Source organism: Dreissena polymorpha, chromosome 8, assembly GCF_020536995.1.
Source record: "Dreissena polymorpha isolate Duluth1 chromosome 8, UMN_Dpol_1.0, whole genome shotgun sequence".
Classification (NCBI taxonomy): Eukaryota; Metazoa; Mollusca; class Bivalvia; order Myida; family Dreissenidae; genus Dreissena; species Dreissena polymorpha.
Genome location: NC_068362.1, coordinates 85,980,107 through 85,998,377, shown reverse-complemented (window position 1 = coordinate 85,998,377; position 18,271 = coordinate 85,980,107). Strand labels below are relative to the sequence as shown.

The 18,271-nt window shown below is 35.7% G+C and overlaps 1 long non-coding RNA gene across 1 annotated transcript; it reads right to left on the bottom strand.

The window, feature by feature from the left end:
* Window positions 1–11,059: 11,059 nt before the first annotated feature.
* LOC127840866 (uncharacterized) lies at window positions 11,060–12,655 on the bottom strand. The gene is made up of 2 exons (XR_008030608.1): window positions 12,601–12,655; window positions 11,060–12,214 (listed from the first exon to the last, which is right to left on the bottom strand). It is a non-coding gene; the product is annotated as an uncharacterized LOC127840866 (long non-coding RNA).
* Between the last annotated feature and the right edge of the window lie 5,616 nt (window positions 12,656–18,271).

The window sequence follows — 18,271 nt, the reverse complement described above, 5'->3', positions numbered from 1 at the left end:
AGGCGCTTTAACTAAATATAGACGTGCATTTCAGTACATGTAGTATTTTATGATGAAAAAAGATAATCGGAATAAAAGCACACGATGAGAAAGTATTGACCCATTTAAATTATATAAAAAAATATGTTATTCACGACTTAAACATTGCAGTAGATGGTACGTTCATAAAAATATTTGTGACGGGTGGGAGAGTAGAGGAGTAACACGTTAATGTCAGTACATGAAAATGAACAAACAATAAGGTGGAAATACATTAAATGAAGCATTCAATTTCAGGCGAAAAATATTAAATATTTTTTAATCTGGTTTGATTGAGAATTTAAATCAATGCTCGTTGATACCAATACATTTATTATTGTACTTTTATTATTAGAATTATGTTGTGGTTCATTCTTTGTTAGACTCACTGACTTCTTTAGCGCCAACTAAGATATACGTTGATTTTTTTTTTCATCTTTGTAATCATAAATTGAGTTTGTGTGAATCCTGTATAAAATTATGAGAGATTGTTAATCAAGCGCATTTTCCTCCTTGATACTTTTCAAAATCTCACCGCCGTAGATACTTAAAGGTAAATTACATGGGTGTTTGCAGTATTCATGGCCGGTCGATTGGATTACGTTAAAAAGTCGAACTGAATGTAATGTGGCTGTAAGTAATATTACATACGTTCACAGAGCGAACAACTGAAGTGCCATCAGCGCTTTGATTTTACAAAGGAAAGAGTAATCAATGACCGAAACGCGCAAGTGCGCAGGCTTGACTTAGCTACGCTGGCCGCATATGCCATAAGACCAAATTAGACCATGATGCGGATGTAACATTGTTGTGGAAATGTGTGGAAAGAAATCTGCGTGTAAATCAAATATCAACAAACCATATGTTTCGATGACGAAGAAATCAATTCATAATTAGTCATTTGCGGACACTAATGATGTGATATCACATAGTAAAATTTGTTTCCGAAGTTTTTATTTGGTTTAATATATGTGTACTTCATAACAAACATTCCATGCGGTGGACTACTGAGTGAAAAAAGAACACGATACTTAAACTTTTGTTTTTAATACAAGTTTCTACTTGATGTCAAAGTCAGGATATATATGTCGAATATATTTTTAAAGATATTTTTTGTTACTATAATCATATTATTTTTCAATAAACTATCATAGGTTATCACTCGATGTGTTACAATTGTTACAGTTTTTGTATGTATAAATTTAGCGAAAAACAAAGTTTTTTGTTTCCAAAAACCAGACCTTTAAGTTTTTTTGTATTCCTTATTCAATGTGATCATTATCGCTAATTAACTATTGGGTTTTAGATAATATTCGCTGAATTAACTTGAATATAATGGCTATCAAAAAACAAAAGATTTTAATACATGTATAGATGTGCAATATTTCGTTATGCCATTGCATATTTTTATTTAAGGGGGAGGAAATAAATTGCATACCATAAATAAGTTTAAAAATTTGTTAGGCTTTCTTAGCTACCATTTTTTATATGCAATTTAGCTTTTGTACATCATTCTTCTTTTATAACATTTTGTTAATGACATAATCACCAGTGGAAGCCTTATATATTCAAACGCAAGACGATTTTGTTAGTTCTATGTCTATTTTATACATGTGTAAGAATGGGTTGATGAATACGGATCCTGGCTGGCTCGTTGACCTTTTCTTGAAAATGATGTTTTATACTTGTTCTTAAGTAACTTAAAATCTTGCTGAAATGTGCGCGCATTTCATTTCAAAGTCATGGCACTTTGATTCGAAACATATGGAATCATCAGCTGTACTTATTCCATCGTCTCCGAATATACTCCTGAGCAGTGTTTTTACTTTCACTTGAAGTTACTGCGACATCTGTTAATTTGTGTCGTGCATTTTGCTGTAGATGCCTCGTGCAAAATATATGTGTGCTGGTGGGGAATGTGTCTTTAATGGCTTTGACCAGCGCTTTTTTGTCGCCACTGCCACTTTTCTGATTCTTATTCTTAAATTCGTGACCTGATTTCAATTTCAATTGGTGAAATATCTGACAATATGTTTCGAAGTCACTAATGTCATTATGAACATCGGGCCCATGAACAATGGCGATTGTTTGTTTGACGAACGGGTAACAGAGATACCTGTTAGTAGAACGTGACCGTGACGTGCATCTTTGTGAGCATGAAAGTCTTATCCACACCAAAGACTGTTTCACCGCGGCAGCAATAAATTCAATATGTCAAATATTTGTTCATCAGTGTACTGCATTATTGTCGTTTTTTCCACTGTTCCGAGTTGTGCATTGAGTAGTGGTGGTGGTGGTGGTAGTGGTGGTGGTGGTGGTGGTGGTGGTGGTGGTAATGGCGGTGGAGGTGGCGATGGCGGCGGCGGTGGCGGCGGCGGCGGTGTCGGTGGCGGTAGCGTTAGTGGTGGTATTAGTAGTATTAATAGTAGTAATAGTAGCAGTAGAAAAAGTAGCAGTAGCAGGAGCAGCAGCAGTAGTATGTCGATATGTCTTTTTTGCCTTTCGGTTTGCCAATCTCGGTCTGTCTTGTCTGTCAGTTTGACTGTTCATCGGTATATCCGTCCATCACTCAGTTAATCTTTCTGTCTCTCGGTTTTTGTCAATCGATTTTTCTGTATATCCTCAGTTTGTAAGTCTAACCGCCTCTATGCTTGTCTGTCCGTCTGTCTGTTTGACTTTTATTCCCTGGGTCTGCCGATCTTTATGTCAGTAGATCGGTCTTTTTGCTATTTGGTGCCAATCTGTCCGTCTCTGCTTGTTCGTCTGTCCATCTCTTTATGTCTCTGGTCGGTCTCTGGGTCTATAATAACAAGTTTAACAAATCTATTCAACAATACATCCAGAAGGCCAAATGCCCAGGTGGACATAGTAAGCATTAATTGTTTACAAAGTTAATATTTTGTGATTAAACAAAGTAATAATGCATTTCATTGCAACAAAACAATGCATACATGTATTGTTTAGCAGGCTGTTATATTAACAACTATCGATAGCATATATGTAATAAGATATGTGTAATAACTTCAAATTCTAATGGAGCTTATTAATTGAAACCATATATGAAATATATTATTATATACATATGTTAGGACTGCATGTAAAATAATATAGTAATACTTTGTACTAATCTCAAGTAACAACTTTCGATTCATGAGGCATATGCATATAATATTTTTTTATGAGTTAAATAGTTAAATACAGCCGTAATGTCGTAGAAGTATTTAGGAATTGGCACGATCATGTAATGTTCAATGATTTTATTGAAAAGATAATGCTGTCAATTGATTAAAACAACAACAACAAAAACTAGAGCTTTGTCACAGACGTGACGAATACCCCCACACGCCGCATTGACACATGAGATTTTGCATGTCATCTTCACACAAAACAGCGGACACCATCAATTTTTAAAACGCACTAAGTGACCCCTTGACCTAGTTTTTGACCCAGAAAGGTCCATGTTCTATCTTAGCCTTAAGATCAACTCCATAAAACCTCTGACCAAGTTTGGTGAAGATCGGATGTAAACTACTTGATTTAGAGAGCGGACACCATGCTGAATGTTAAAAAACGCACTAAGTGGCCCCGTGACCTAGTTTTAGGCCCGGAATGGCCCATGTTAAAACTTGTCCTAGAGATAATTTAGATATAACTTGTGACATAATTTCATGAGTATTGGATGAAAACTACTTGAATTAGAGAGCGGACAACATGGTGAGGTTTAAAACGCACTAAGATACCCTGTGACCTAGTTTATGACCCGACATGACCCATATTAAAACTTGACCTAGACATCATCAAGATACAACCTCTGACCAAGTTTGGTGAAGATTGGATGAAAACAACTTGTAATAGAGAGTGGACAACATTGTGATGTTTAAAACACATTAAGTGACCCTGTGTTCTGGTTTTGACCAGGCATGACCCATATTCAAACTTGCCCTAGACATTATCAAGATACAACTTCTGGCCAATTTTGGTGAAGATTGGATAAAACTACTTGAATCAGAGAGCGGACAACATGGTGAGGCTTAAAACACACTAAGTGACCCCGTGACCTAGTTTTCGACCCGGCACGGCCCATGTTCGAACTTGACCTACACATCATCTAGTTACAACTTCTGACCAAGTTTGGTGAAGATCGGATTTAAACTACTTGAAATAGAGAGCGGACAACATGCTCAATGTGTCACACGTACTAATTGACCCTTTGACCTAGTTTTTGATCTGGCATGGCCCATGTTTGAACTTGGCCTTCAGATCATCTAGATAAAACTTCTGACCAAGTTTGGTGAAGATCGGATGAAAACTAATTGAATAAGAGAGAGGACACCATGCTGAATGTTAAAAAACGCACTAAGTGACCCCGTGAGCTAGTTTTTGACCCGGCAAGGCCCATGTTCGAACTTGGCCTTAAAACTATCTTTATACAACTTCTGACCAAATTTAGTGAAGATCGGATGAACACTACTTGAATTAGAGAGCGGACAACATGCTGAATGTTCAAAACGCACCAAGTGACCCCGTGACCTAGTTTCTGACCCAGCAAGGCCCATGTTCGAACTTGGCCTAAACATTATGTAGATACAACTTCGGACCAAGTTTGGTGAAGATCGGATGAAAACTACTTGAATTAGAGAGCGGACAACATGCTGAATGTTTAAAACGCACTAAGTGACCCCGTGACCTAGTTTTTGACCCGGCAAGGCCCATGTTCGAACTTGGCCTAGACATCATCTAGATACAACTTGTGAATAAGTTTGGTGAAGATCGGATGAAAACTACTTGAAATAGAGTGCGGACACTTAATACGGACCGACCGACAGACCGACCGACAGACAGACAGACAAGCTCACGCCTATATACCCCCTAAACTTCGTTTGTGGGGGTATAACAAACATTCAAATACAGTTTTTACGGTAAATTTAATGCGACCTTTAAACACATACATAGGTCAACAAGTAACATAATTATGTATTTATTTCCCTTACTAAAATGATTTGTATATGTAACAGCATAGTTTTGTAGCAACGTGTTGTGTTATTTTCAGATGTCAGTAATTCAATAAACCTGTTCATGTTAGGTCGGTGTCAGTAATAAAAATTAATTGTATGTACTGAGATCTTAATTATGTGTATATTCTTGTGCATTCTACACTCTAAAACAAAGTGAAATTCATCCTCAAATAAATTACAAACAATACACTTTCTTTCGCCTATAGGAACGGGAGAAAGTTTGGTCCATCTTCCACATATACAAGAAAGCTGTCAGTCTCACTGTCTGTTTGTATGTTTGTATGTACGTCTCATTGGCTGTCTCTTGGTTTATCTGGCCCACCCTCTGTCGGTATCAGTCTGTCTTTCCGTCTCTCGGTCTGTCCGTCTCTCGATCTGTCTGACGGTCTGTCTTTCGGTCTGTTACTGTCGGTTCCTCCCTCGGTATGTCTGAGTCTTTCTGTACGTCCGTCTCTCAGACTGTCTCTTTGTCTGCTGTATGGATCTATCTGTTTGTCCGTTTCTCGACCTTTATGTGTCTCCGTCTTTCGGTCTGTCTGTTTGTACGTCTCTCTGTCGTCCTGTCCGTCTCTCAGTATGTCTGTCTGTCCGTTTCTCTGTCAATCCGTCTTTTGGTCTGTCTTTCTATACATTTGTTAGTCTGTCAGTCGATCTGCCCGTCTCTTGGTATGCATGTTCGTCTCTTGATCCGTTTGTCTGACGCTTTGTCTGTCCGTCACTAGTCTGTCTTTCCGTCTCACGTATTTCTGCCCGTCTTTCTATCTAGTTTTTCGTTTCACTGCCTCTCTGTGTTTCTTTCCGACCGTTTGACATTCTCTCGGTCTGTCTGTCTGTTCATCGATATGTCTGTCTATCTATTAATCGTTCTGTTTGTCCTTCCATTTGTCCTTCTGTATGACTGTCCGTCTGTTTATCGGCCTGTCTCTTAGTCCCTCTAATCGTCCATATGCCTGTGTGTCTGTCTTTCTGATATTTCAGACTACAAGTAGCTGTCCGTACGAATCTCATTGTGTCTGTCCGTATGTCCGCCTTTCCGTCGGTCTGTTTTGGTCCCTCTGTTTGTCTCTTTAGCTATTGGCCTTTGCATGTCCGTCCCTCGGTCGTTCGAATATTTTCCCGATTGAATACACCACCTCCATGTGAAGTTATAGATAGGTATATGGATGCAATATGTTTATTTCATTTTATGTGTAAAAGATGTTGGGATGACAACATAATACTCAATGTAAATCATGTGATAATATAATATGCCATATTTAACATTCCATTTAATATTTTTTGTGTGTCAAAATCATTTCTGTAAATCAAACCCAGTTTCAACTTCCAATATGCATCGTATGCTCATATTCTAAACGAGAACTTAAAGAATGTATTTTATCCCACTTTTACAGCGAAATCGGTTGATTAAAGCCCCGTTGATTAAATTTCATCTATAATCAACGGCAAGGCTATAATCAATGGCACGAAATGACGTCATCAACTGCCAAACCGGGACTACTTTTTCCCACGCACCTCGTCACCTGTATTTGCCAAGTGCATCAATAATAAAAACAATCTCAAATGTTTGTCAATCTTAATGACCTTAAAACAAAGGAAAGTAGCAAAAACGAGTTTTTTGTCATTTATTGTCATTAAAACCTAGTATTAGGTAAATTTAACACTATGCAAATAGGTTCTGTTGTTGTTGCTCCCCTTTGAAGAAGTCAGTTCGAGTTGCTCCCCTTTGACCGTAGAAAACAATCGTCTGGACCAAGAAATCCTGTGTTCATTTACAAGATGTACTCGGATATGCGTCCATCTGATTTTTCTTTAAAGCATCTTTTCTACCTGGCAATACGCACAAATGACACTGCATCCCGGTGATTCTTGCGTCAACAATTGGGTGTCAACAAGTTAGGTCAGATGCTGAAGGCCATGGCAAAAGACGCCGGCTTTCTCAAGTACAAGAGAATAACGAACCACTCAGTTCGCAAGTCCTGGTCCAAAAACTTCGAAATGCAAACATTCCACCCACTGAAACCATGGCCATAACAGGGCACAAAAATGTCCAGTCCATAACCAATTATTCCAACATATCTGTTGAACAGCAGCAAAAGTGTTCATTCTTGCTCAGTCCAGTAAATGTAACAATCCAACAGATTCCTCTTGTTCACCTATACGCACTGAAACTATGGCCGAAATGCAGCCTAGACAACCGATGTCTACCGTCGAACAAGTTGATCTTGATGTTCGCCCCACCCAGTCACTTCACTTGCAAATGTCTTTCTCTAGTTCGAACAACTTTGCCTCACAATGCTTTGGTGCCACTTTCAACATTCAAAATGTTAATGTATATAATTAGCTTAAATCCAAGTAATCTTTGTTATTTTGTCACGAAATAACCACATATTATAACAAAGAAGGAAATATTGTGCACCTCGTGATCGACTCGATAGTTTGATATCGAAAGTGAATTGTGTGTGGTGTTAGGCTACGTTGTAAACAAATGTAGTTCCTTGTGTATAACAACATAATGCCATATTGATATCATAAAACTTAAAGATTTGCAATTCAATATGATTAAAATTGTAATAAATAACGCTCGACACTTTGTTACAGAACGATATTCTGATTAAAAAAAAATGATTATTTGATCAGCGGTTATTTTTGGAACGCGGAGTAATACACTGACCTTGGTTACACTACAGTCATTATCAAAGTACGACAAACACTCATGAAAACTTATTTTGTTTAAATAAAAATAGTTTACTGAATAAAAAGTGGGATAAATAGAATAATAGGTTAGTGTTGATTATAGATCAGGTTTATCATGCTCGGCACGAAAACGAAAAAGCACTCGCCAAGGCTCGTGCTTTTTGTTTTCTAAGCCTCGCATGATAAACCTGATCTATAATCAACACTAACCTATTATTCTCTATATATATGGCTACATGTTTATCACCAAGCAAGTATTTTTTACTAACATTTCTTTGTTTAATATATACTTGGTGAAGAGGTATTTTTTTTTACAAATGATTTTTATGCTATCACATTGGATATTTATTAAATATATTAAACAATACTTTAGTTTTAATTATGTGTTTCACATACTTACAAAATGTTTAGTAAATAAATTAACTTTGTTTTTGTCTGTGTATATAAAGTAATTAATTCCAAACAACATGATACTTTTTATGTTAATTCATAATATTTTATTTGATGTTGCCATTTAATTTAGTTGCCATTTAGTAAAGCCCGAGACTAACTAAACCAGCTGATCTATTTTATAAAGCCAATTAAAGGGGTCTTTAAGGGCTCTTTACACGTTTTGGTAAATTGACAAAATTGAAAAAATGTTTTAGATTGGCATATTTTCGTTCTTGTTATGATATTGTGAGGGAACAGTAACACTGAACATTTACCATGCTCTAAAATATCATGAAAATTATAAAGCGTTGCAACGCGAAACGATTGAATAATTTGGGGAGTTCTGTTGTTTTCGTTATATTTTGTGATGCTACGAGGATTGCCTATATTAAGTATAAAATACACCACTTATTTCATGAGCACGGATGGCCGAGTGGTCTAAGCAATAGACTTTTACTCCAGGGATCAGTGGTTTGAGCCCAGTTGAGGGTAACTTTTTTACTTTTTTTAAATTTTATTCCTGCTTTTTTACTGGAGCTTTTTAGATCTAATGTTATCATTTATCAATATAATGCATTTAATGACAAACTTCAATACGTGCCAAAATCTGTGAAAAGGCCCCTTTAAGCCTCACGGTGTTTACTCTCATTAAAATGCGGTAAGTGTTAACAATTGTATTCATTTTTTGTATGTAATAACTGCTGGCGCTTAAATGCACAACCTGTGTCATTATGAGATGACAATATTTTGTGGTATTGTGCTCATCAGTTAACATTAATTGTTCTATACTTTTTCATTATGTAAAGGCTAGTTCGGGAGACTGACTTACCTGTTTTCCTGTATTTTTCTTTTTGTTTTAAATAAAGTGTTAATTATGTGTTGTATTTTCATTTTGAATTTTGTCTTTAACTGAAATGACACTATGCATATGCATTTAACCCCCTTTTCACAGAGCGCGGCTCAATTTTATTTCACCATTTTTTGAAACTTTAATTTTTATTTGAGCGTATGTTACTTCGGTGGTTCAAGTATACATTGGTATTCTTAGAACTAAGGAACATACTTCAACTTTAGAAGCACGGGTTTATTCGTAAGCCGGGACTGTATTTCGTAAAAATTAATAATGGCATGTGATGTACTTAATCATTGTTTTACGAGTTGTTTATAATCCTTTGAAATTGAAATAAAAATCAACAAAGTATGTAAAACGCAATACCATAACATAATTTGGATTATTGCTGTTGTTTTGGTAGAAAAGAATATTGATAGCTTAAACGATTTCGTAACTGCAGAAGTACACTCACATGCCAGATTGAAGTGATTTAAGCGTTGGCATAGTGAAAACGCGGGTCCGAGTTCGAATCCAAATGGAAACAACTGGTCTCTTCTTTTTTTATCGTGATATACATGTGCACTAGGTATCAAATGCTCCGTCACGTTAAGACATTGATTGAAAATCTTCAAAATACTCAAACGTTTGGGTGAAGTCTCTTATTAATATAGGTCGTTTTAAAAATGTTCCTGAAATAATGAGCATAAAAAGTTGAGCAAACTAAACAAATACTGACTGACACTAAGTAAACATATTTTGATGCTTTAAATGTATCATCATCATCAATCACTTGACCGGTTTGGTCGTTGGGTTGAAATGATGGACGGCGATACAGGAATCCTCCAGTCAGGTCTGGTGTGTGCTGCTGAGAGTTATTCATCCATGGGAATGGATGTCCACTCTTTTACATCTTCCATCCAGCTTTTCTTCTGGCGGCTTCGACGTCGACCTATACAACTTTTATACAACTTGTGTTTGTAATACTTTTATTATTTTGTCTTTTTTTATAATTTTTTTTTAAAGAGAGACTCTTGAAGCATTAAGATCTCTAAATGATGGCGATATGTAACCATGCAACATAAATAGTATTACTTCACATTACAATGTAATTAAATTTGCATACGATCATAAAACAAATCTTCAGAAACCAGTTTCATTAATTGAATTGCACTTTATGGGACGATCATCTCAGAACACATACTATTGGTATGAGGGAAATTCAGCACCTAGGTTCATTCATTGTGTATTTATTTTCATGAGTTGACTGGTTTTTACATACACTGAGGGCACACTCACTCCGACCATCATAGTTTACATCTGCATTGATTGCATCCGCTGTTAGCGTATGTGGCCATACCATTTACCACATAGACAAGGAGACAAAGATGCAGTTACTTAGTGAAAATAAGGTCTTGCTCTTTGGTAAGCGATTTGTACTTAATATCTTTTTATGTTTACGCTCGCGCGTACACTTTATTTAGTTTTGCTGATTATGCCGGTTGATTTTTTATCCGTTTTGCTCAATTCGATTATATTCGCTAAATTAGAAATTATGTGTTCCATTTTTCCCCACATTTTATCATATTTGCTACGGACAAAGAGTTAGTATTTTTTATTATATCAGAAATACTGTTTCTCGTAGAACCAGTTTACGAAAACAAGTTAAGGCGACCTAACTGTTCTGTTATGTGTTTGGGATGTTAGTTCACTTAAAGTTAATTAATTAATGCTATGTGTGACTTGCAAGTTTTTTTGTAAGTGTTCTATTATTTCAAGTCTTGTTTTATTCTCATATGGCTGGAAAGAATATGGCCCAGATATATCCATGATATATCCTACCAACTTTGAAATGGACAAGGATACATGTGGTTAGCGTGTTGCTATATTAATTAGTAAAAACTTATTTTTGTTGAACAAAATGTTGTGTTTTTTATATATAGAGAATTTGATATTTCGTTATAATTTGATAATTCGCTTAATGATAGTGTTCCCATTCTAAGATTTTGCTCGATATACTGTTTTTGCTATAATAAAAATTCGTACAATCACATAATAAACACAAACACAATTGACTTTGTTTATGCAAAAAATTTATTGCACCAAACAATTATGTGAAATTTCTCAAGTAAAAAACATCAATTTAAAAAACGTTCAACGCTTGCTTCTGCAGCAAGTAGAAAAGCGCAGGAACCTCTCGGCTAGACTAGAAGGTTTGCTTGACACATCAGTCCGTAGCTCGTTGGTTAGTTTACCACCAATTTCCCCAATAACAGTAGCGTGAGCAGTATGGTCTACCTGTTATTGCATTTCGGTTGGTATCATTATAGTTGATGAAGCTGTCAAATGACACGTCGACACAGTCCAAACTGTGACCTTTCTTAACAGGGAGGCGGGAAACGACAACAGGCGAGGCATGGTATGGTATTGCGCAAGGGGGGTTAGAGGGTTAGGGTTAGGGTTAGGACTTGTGTTAGGTGTCGGGTTAGGGTTTGGGTTAGCCTAAACCCAACCCTAAACCTAACCCGACCCCTAACCCTAACCCTTACCCTAACCTTTTTTGGGGTTATCACCCCTGACCATGCCTCGCCCGTTGTAGTTTTCCGCCTCCCTTCTTAACATGCTGACGGCACGCCGCGTGCTTGGCATCGGTTGGTCCACATACAATATCGGGCAAAGAGATGTAGCTGAAACTTCCATCCGCTGTGGGAGACCTTTGCGGAGACAGACACCTGTAAATGATAAGGGTCCCGCCTGGGAAGCCCCGCTGAGAGTTCCTCTCATATTCTTTATCCACTAAGGCGCCTGATGATGGTGAAGTGGTAAGTGACGCGCTGCACCAAATGTCTCCGCCGGATTTAGATGAGGCAATCAATGGCGTTGGTGAAATCATCCCTTATTGCGGCAGCCTTGGTACTGCTGCATTGCTGAAAGGCCTGTTTGGCTTTGAACTGACTGGAGATGGTTATTATCCTGCTGGCGTTTTTGTACTTGACATCGAGCAAACCTATCGGTGTGAGAGACATCAGGTCGTAGTCGATATGCGGTCCGCGGAGATTGATGGCGACGCCGACGCACCTCTCACTAATCCCGATTCCGTACAGACCAATGGCTTCAACGGTGCCACCGAGGAGTGCCACGAATATGCCATCGGCCTGAAGCTTTTCATCGATTGTTATACTTGCTGCGAAGTATACACTGTAATGTGTTTGCGTCCATTGTGTACCTGAAATAAACAATAACATGTATAATTATTAACCGACGTATTTAAATTAAGAGTATGTTTAACGCAAAAATGTATGAATATCTGAGTTTAACATTTATGCAGCAGTTAAATACTGCCTTTTTAGTAAGGGATTTTAAATTCAGAGTGGTTAATCGTTATCAACACTGTATCAATTCACGTTCCAATTAATTGTAAAGCATTTGCTTAATAATGAACTTTGTATTCTTAAAGAAATAATTCAAAATGTTTGTTCTTATTATTTTAAGTGCATCACTTTTACCTTGAATATAATTACAAAATTTTGGAAAATATGACATATTTCCAATTTATTACTATGCAAAAAGTTGCAAATATTTATGTAATTATTATAACGAGAAAATATTTACCAATAGACAATATTCTGATGTATTCTGATTAAGTTCAGTTGCTACTTTGACGTTGTAACTAACGTTTGCGTTGACGTTGCGTGATTTTACTCGATCGGTTAAAACGTCACAGTTAAACGTCATAACACTTATGCGTTCACAAATTTGTTCAAATTTATGTTTGGTGAGCAATTTTCGCCGTCTCTATAATCGATCTAGGCACAGCAATGAGACTTTAAGCTAGTATCTTAGACGCAACTCAGTTTTCAAAATTATGTTATAGATTTTTATATCGCAAATTTGAAATGACCACAACCCATTCAAATTTATAAAGAGTGTGTCTTAAAGCACAGGTGGAGATGTGTTGTTGTTAGTTTTGAAATCATTGATACAGCTAATCAGTGTGCACAGGCTAATATTATTTGACATGCATTAAGCCCCGTTTTCCCTGAAAGCAGCCAACGTGTACAGATTTCAATGATAAACACTAGACTGGCCAACGTTGTCTTAACATCGTTTTCCGCACAGGCAGTCATGGGTTACGGTTCCTACCGTAGCTAAGCCCATACTGAATTGCAAAATTGCGTCTGCATTATTTGTGAGCTTTGCTCACAAATAAAACTTGCCTGCCAAAAATATCCGAAACTGTTCCTTTGTTCTTTCTTCCTATTCAATATGTTAAAAACAATAAGAAAAATGTTCCTTCGTCGTTTGTGCGATTTGCGCTTAAATGAAAAGGTACTAATTGTTAGTAAGTACATTATGCGGTCTCCTTATGTCAAATTTAAGAACGGAATTGCCTTATAATGTTATTATACGACATTATTATACGACATACAGATAAAATTGTCTGTTTAATATGTCAGTCATGAACATGATTTGAAAATTTGAAAATCACACAATTCAATGAAAGCTTTTAAAGAAATAGAAAAATTAAAGTAAAACAGGTCATGTTGTAGAATTAAAAAATTATAACGAATGCGTGCTGATTTCGAAATATTTGTACATGTCTAACAAACACTTAATGTCAACTACGTGAATACCGAAACAAGCGTTCTCCACACCGTTTTAGAAGATAAGTTACGCCGACAGGAAAACCAACACGCCACAACATTCGTTTATTGGTTTCGGACGGTATGCCAGCCATGCATATATCTTGTTCGTGTTGACATTGACGTTATCTAGCGTGACATGCGTTCGCGGTTATTGTTTCGTGTCAGATATGAATATAGTTTTTTTTTTAATTCCTTAAAAAAGCATATTACACAATTAGACGTTGTTGTATACGTTATTTTCAGGATATAATTATCAATTTAATCAAGGAACCTTTATATACATTTATAGTTTGAATTGATATGTCGATTAGTTTAAATTAACCAAGACAATAAGTATATCTTTAAAATAGATATTCGGCGTATATCATGTCTTGAAAAAAAGGTAGAACAATTACTTGTTACAGTTATAAAATTAAAAACAAAGGGTTATATAGTGTTGTGTTTTTTTTTTTCAATGAAAAGTCGCAATTCCACCGCATAAAATGTTGTGTTTAAAATATTTTTTCAAGAATGTGTTTACAACATAAGTTATAATCATCTTATTTTTATTGGATTGGAACGTTACCTAAGCTAGTAGGGTTCCTTTCCTCAGTAATATATTTATAAACAAAGTTAATGGTAATTGCATGTTAAACACAAAACAATCAATATTGATTCGAGGTTAAACAAATTTCTTAGTATAATTGATACAAAAGTTGTTTAACAAATGCTAAAACACTGTATTAAGAAAGAAAACTGTTGGTGAAATTAGAATCAACGATATTATTTATATAAAAAAAATGTTGAAATATAGCGAACCGATAGTTATACCATTCTGAACATTCCTAAGCCTTGAATGAAACTATGGACTGCATCAAACACAGCAAAATTATCTATAAGGAAAAGATTATTATCTCCATACAGTAATGTGCGTAGTGATACATCCGTGTATTGATTCTATAGTTCTCACTAGAGTTAATCTTAATGTTGCATGTAAAGAACAGACCTGTAGAAAGTGAGTAGTGTATTTTTTTCCCGCATTAACAAAGTGGCGATGGAACCAGATTTCTATCATATAAATGTTTGTTCAGAAAACTAAAGTTAGTTCTTAAACGTGTGTGCAGCACTTGTTGTCGTCGCTTACCGTTATAAACCAATGGATTACTACGAGGTTTGTTAAAATCCAGGGCCTTTTAAAATCAGATATGTTATCAACAAGCTTTGCTTCGTCTGGAAGTGCATTCTAAGCATCAGTTTTTGAGAGCAAGATTGAATTTTGGTTCAGGGATGTCGTAGTCCGAACACCATCTAAGTGGGATTAATTACGTAACGATCTCAAAGATCGCTCACATACAGAGTGTGGAGACAGTGTGGACACATATACTGGACTTTGGACCTTTTTGCAGTACAGAATGAGTTTGTGTTTGGACCTTCTTTTGATTCCCAGCAAACTTCGTTAGAAAGTTATCTTGAGGACACAAGTCTGGTACAGCCAGAAACAATGCGGGCAGATTCAGTTAAAATATTATCTAACTCATGTTTTCATACATAATACAATTATCCCATATAACATCTGCATTTTCTAGAGTTGGTCGAATAAACGCGGAACGTTAAACGTTACTTCACGTTTATTCGACATGAAATGTTTGTAATGAAGTGCATGTATATTAAACCACATAATAGTGTTCGTAGATACAATTTTTACTACGTGTTGCCACACCATACATGTCCTCACTTGGCTTATTATCAATTTATTTTTTCGTCATCATTTGATATTTGATTAAGACGCAGTTTTCTTTCCACACAAACAAACAAAATTGTTACATCCGCGTCATGCGACAATTTGTCTTGTGACATATGCGGCCAACGTAGCTCAAGCCCAGCCTGCGCACTTGCGCAGTCTGGTCAGGTGCTACGCTCTCTGCTATAAAAAGCACACAAGGTTTCGTGGTATCTCATATCCTCCTCAGAATGCATATCCTGATAATACTGCGCGATTGCGAGGGCTTGACTGGGGCTACGTTGGCAGCATTTTTCATAAGTCCCAGCTTCGCGTGACTTGGGTCTTTAAAGATCTCATTGCGTCTTGTTAATGAAACATAAAACCAAGATTCTTTCCGATAGAAAATTAAAGTCACTCTGTGTTATATATAGCAATCTGACAAATAACGGCAGCCTATTCTGGCTTTCAGGAACGATTTTCAGATAGACTGACCGCCTATGTCACACATGTTTGGCTAGATAATTGAACGATTTCCTTTCTATCATGGGCACTATACTACTGTTGTCTCACAATGCAAGGCAAATGACATCTACAAATAGTTTTTCATTCATTACTTTCCCTAAAATTCTTTTTATTTGATACATTGAAAGGAATACTGTATTATCAACATAAGACGTTTAATAATAGTACATTTCGTCTTCCCCTACGATTTACTGACCCATCACTGACCCTTAAAGTCTTGAATGGATTATACCGGTGTCGCGTGAGAATTGCAAGACCGTGAGGCAGTTAAGATTTACAGGAAGACAACAGGTTTTGCGCATGCGCCGTATGATGTAAACATGTTCGTTAGGAATGCAAGACCGTATCCTTGTAATGTCCCAGAGGGCTAATGTCCGTACCCTATTAATAATATATTAATAACAGGTGACAGTCATGTATTTATATACATATAATTCACAGAAACCTGTCAATGGTTACACTATCACTCATACAACCATAAAACCATTGAACCTTTTTATCCATGAACAATTGTGAACTTAAGCTTTGAAATTGTGAAAAAAAGGATAAGTAGTATAATGCATGGAGAAATACAGTAAATGCAATGCTGAAAGAAATTAAGTATAATATTTGGTTCATCTTCAGTCCATTACTAAAATATAATATAATAATAACTGTCAGTCATGTATCATTTATGGTTATACTACCTATGTTAATTACATTTTCATAAAAGAATTACATGTTCTTGCTAATAAACTTAATACATGCTCAAATTCACCCACACAAATTACACAATAAACAAATATTTGGATTGATTTTGAAATATTCTTAGTGCTCAGAGGTAATATGGATGTTAATATGATTATAATTGTTATCATTATTTTGTGTTTATCGTTTATAAAAAAACAGCTATGCAAACAATTAAAATCTTGTTATAAAAATAATTAATCTTTGTCTTACATACTTACAAGTATAGATCTGGTACAGTGGACAGGAAATGGACCCAGTCATAGGGGTACAATTATCAAGTGATGAGCTCGTTAACATACGACTCTGAGAAGATGCTATAAAAACATGGGACCTGTCATAAAAGGCTTAGATGACCTTTCTGCCATAAAGGTAGGGGTCATAAAGTGTCTACTAAGAAAAAGAACAATATTGACAGGTTAGCTTAAAAAAACATAGAATTATACGATTATATATTTATTTTTTATTGGTGAACCAAATGGCCAATGAAATCTATTAATTGTTCTGTTAAGAGATAAATAACTTGATTTCTTTTGCTTTTTTCTATTGTTCAAGTCAGATTTTTAAAGTGCTGTCAACATTTATTGTATGTTATCGTAAATTTGATTTTGTTTAAAACTGTGTTAGTAATACTCTTCATAAAATAATGGAGGATAATGAATATGTTGATTTAGTGAACTTTCTCAATTTGAAAACTTTTCCTGTGCTTATGAAGGGACCTGATCGTATAAATAGTCAATAGGCGTCACCAATTAAAATTAAGGCAAAGCAATTCTTCTTGAAGGGTAGGATATTTCAAAATTGCATTTTCTCCCTGAATTTCTCAGATCAATAATTAACCACAAGTAACGGTTTCTAGAATAGCTCCCAGATGTGATCATAGTGTTTATTTTAAGTTATTAATTACCCTTAGTCAGGTTGCATATTTCTTTATGAAAACTGGCAGTTCAAATTAATATCTTAAGATGAAAATAATGAACAAAATAATATGGTGGTAGTTCTGTTTGTTCATGGTTATGTGTAGCAAGACATTTGTAAATTTCATTTTGCTCGTTAAACTAGCTTTAAGATTCACAATACTATTGCTTATGCAGTTGGCAATAATGATGAATATGGTGGTTGTGGTTGTTAACAAATAGTTAAGCTCAGAAGTGACATTTTAAAGACCAATTGTGATGTAAATGAAATTGACATGGGTATAGGTGTTGTGATCCTGATTAAGTGTAGCTATCAGATATTTTGGAGACTAAACTCTCAGGTAGCTATAATAATGTTGATGATGGTAGTGTTGTTGTGTACATTGTACAACATGTCTAGCCTTTAGACTAACTCTCAGATAGCAAATGATGTTAACCATGTCTACATTAATATTCATTTCATGCCCCACATCCTTCAATAATATATCAATACATTTAATACATTTATTAAAAGTTGTTGTAATAACATTAATGACAACATACTTGTTTGAATTTGAACATTTTCTGATCATACGGCCCAGACCATACGGTCCAGCTTAGCGGACTATACGGCCCAGATTAGCAGTCTATATGGTACAGATTTGAGGACCATACAGATTTCTGAATTAATATTCATTTCGTGTTCCGCTTTTTTCAATTTTGTATCAATAAATCAATTAAAATATTAAAGTGGCTGTAATGCCATTAATTACAACAAAGTTGTTTAAATT